This window comes from Pseudophryne corroboree, chromosome 1, assembly GCF_028390025.1.
Source record: "Pseudophryne corroboree isolate aPseCor3 chromosome 1, aPseCor3.hap2, whole genome shotgun sequence".
In the NCBI taxonomy this organism is placed as follows: Eukaryota; Metazoa; Chordata; class Amphibia; order Anura; family Myobatrachidae; genus Pseudophryne; species Pseudophryne corroboree.
In genome coordinates this window covers 624,176,141-624,179,469 of record NC_086444.1, presented here as the reverse complement: position 1 = coordinate 624,179,469, position 3,329 = coordinate 624,176,141, and positions in this window count along the sequence as shown.

Below are 3,329 nucleotides of genomic sequence, written 5' to 3'. Positions count from 1 at the left end.
CAAACGACAGACCGGTGGACACCAAGAAGCCAGAAACTCGACCAGGCATAGGCAAAGCCACAGGACTTCTGGACAGGAACGCTTCACGGCAGGACACGGGATCAGACACAGGAATCGACACAGGGACTGACACAGGAATCGACACAGGAAGCAGCTCGACAGACACTGCTACACAGGAGCTCAGGAACTGGCAGGAACAAGCTCAGAACTCAAGCAGACTGGAAACCTAGAAATATCACCAGCGTCTGTGAATTGCACTCAGCCAGAATATAACAGAGAGGCCTAATTAATTATGTCATGCAGCTGCCCTGTTGCATGACTCCAAACTGACAAGATGCAATTAGCAGCCAGGTGAGGCTGAACACCTGGGAACAGACAGCAATTACACAGACTGACCACTGACAGCAAACAATAATCCTCTAAACCAGAGCAAAGGGAAATCCTGGCCTGCAAGAGAACTATAAACATAAAATAGGAATGAACCACTACCTGTGGTTCATAACAGTATCCTCTCCTTAAGGGAGAGCTCCAAGCACCCCATGACACCCACGGGGAACATAAACAGAAGTTTAACATAAAATACCTAACCGACATGCAAAACAGGAATGAGCCACAGCCGTGGCTCATAACAGTACCCCCCCCCCCCCTTGAGGAGGGGTCAAAGGACCCCAAAATACAGACTATCCAAAACAAGGGATACAAAAAAAACCTGACACACTGGTCTAACAGACAAGAAAACAGAAACAAGCTGTAACAACAGCTTGTAACAGTGCCCTCCCCTTGACGGTGGCCACTGGACACAAGACAAGGAAAAAAAAATCTTTTTTTTTTTTTTTATCAAGGCAAGAGTCAAAAATTATTTATTTTTCTTCTTCTTCTTTTTACAAAGCTCTTTAGGTCTGACCAAGGTAATTCCCCAAACATTGTCTGAACTGATGGTACCACCCAACAAGGCTGCGTTCAAATCAGAGATAGGTTTCTTACCCTTGGGAGCTGAACTTTCAGGCAAAGTACTCCTATTAGAAGAAGAAGTCAGAAAAGCACATCCTGCAGTCAAAACAACGGGCTGAGACTCTTGTGCCGAGTTTACAGTATTTGGTGGACTCTCAGCAGACAAGACGGGTGACTTAGAGGAACCTGAACCAATTTCTTTGGAACCATATCTTTTAATAATTGCATCACTGAATGCTGGGGGATCCTGAAGAATGGGATCTTCAGCTTTCATTAGGCTGGTCGCCCACTCAAAAGGCTCTCCTCTAAAAGAATAAATCAGATAGAGCACAAGGTTTTCTGAAGTGATGCCCAGAAATGGTCTAGACAACATAATAATGTAATAGTGTTTGTAAAGCGCCAGAAATTGGGCTAAGTCCCCATCAAAGATTATGGATGTTGAGATATCAACAGAGTCAGGATCTGTTTCCTTCCCATCTGACTGACTGGAGTGCTTTGCTAGGACCTGGTCACTATTGACCTTACTCGAGGCTGAGACTCTCTGAACCCCACCCAGGGCAGTGACTTTCTGAACCCCACACGGGGCAGTGACTTTCTGAACCCCACACGGGGCAGTGACTTTCTGAACCCCACATGGGGCAGTGACTTTCTGAACCCCACCTGGGGCAGTGACTTTCTGAACCCCACCCGGGGCAGTGACTTTCTGAACCCCACCCAGGGCAGTGACTTTCTGAACCCCACCCGGGGCAGTGGCCTTCGGGAACCCTGCTGGGGCAGTGGCCTCAGGGAACCCTGCTGGGGTCAGCACCTCGGATTCTTTTACTGGGACCAAGCCGTCGGCCTCCCCCACTGGGACCGAGCCAGCGGCCTCCCTCACTGGGACCGAGCCATCGGCTTCCCTCACTGGGAGTGAGCCATTGGCCTCCCTCTCTGAGTCGATAATTATCGAAACTTCTCCCAGGACTATGACTTCCGGGACTTTTGCTGAAGCTGTAACCTTCAGAACCTCCACAAATGCTATGCCTCTTAAGTTCTTTCCCGGGGAAGCGACCTCTAGACCCTTCTTTAAGGCTGCGTCTCTCGAGACCCCACTTGGGGATATTACTTCAAAGATCCCTTCTGGGGTTTTGCTTCTCGAGTTCCCTTCTAGAACTATGGTTTTAGATACCCTTTCTGGGGTTGCGCTCTTCAAGTCCCTACCTGGGGTAACAGCTTCTGAGACCCCTTCTGGTATGGAAACCTGAGCTATAATATTTGATGTCCCTCTATAAGCTAGAGCATCCGGTACCTCTTCAGCGCTCTGGGCATCGGGTACCGTTCCAGCACTCTGGGCATCGGGTACCGTTCCAGCACTCTGGGCATCGGGCACCACTCCAGCACTCTGGGCATCGGGCACCGCTCCAGCACTCTGGGCATTGGGTACCGCACCAAGATCCTGAGCATCGGGCACCTCTCCAGGACCCTGGGCAACGGGCACCACTCCAGGACCCTGGGCAGCGGGCACCACTCCAGGACCCTGGGCAACGGGCACCACTCCAGGACCCTGGGCAACGGGCACCACTCCAGGACCCTGGGCAACGGGCACCACTCCAGGACCCTGGGCAACGGGCACCACTCCAGGGGCTTGCAACTCTGCTTCAACAGGAACCTCAAGAGAGGAGAGAAACATTCTCTTTTGATTCCTGAATCTATAATGGGGCTCCCTTGCCCAAGGACCCCAATTATAGGACAGATAGCTTTTTAGTGTGGGTTGTGTGACGAGTACCTCTGCCACAGTAGAGACAGGAGTAGGTCTTGTATCCTGACTCAACTTGGCCAGAGGGCAAGACTCGTCACCACACTTTGGCTTGCGCAACTCACAGGTCTGCAGATAGTGGCCTAAACCCCCACAATATAGGCATAAGTTTAAGTTTCTGCGACGCAGACGCTCCTCTTCTGAGAGCCTGGGCCGCAGAAAACTTTTAAACCTTTTCTCTTCAATTAAACCAGAGGATTCTCTTGTCACCATACTGTGAACAAGAGTCTCTTTAGAGATAGATGTACTCTCAACGACTTCGGGCAAGATGAGCAAGATTTTAGTCAGAAGGTTTTGCAGTTGCTTTAAGGATTGCTGCAAAACTTCTAGTCGCTCTGGTCTCAAAGCACTGAAAGCAGAGTTCAGGGCTGAGAGAGATGCCTGCAGGGCTTGCATAGTAGACATAGGAGGATTTAAAACTAGACAAGGCAAGACTAGACAAGGCAAGACTAGACAAGGCAAGACTAGACAAGGCAAAACTAGACAAGGCAAGACTGAATTTTTAAACTAGACAAAACAAGACTGTTTTTTTTTTTTTTTTTTTTTTAAAAACATCGGACTGGATTTTTTGTTTTTTAAAAAC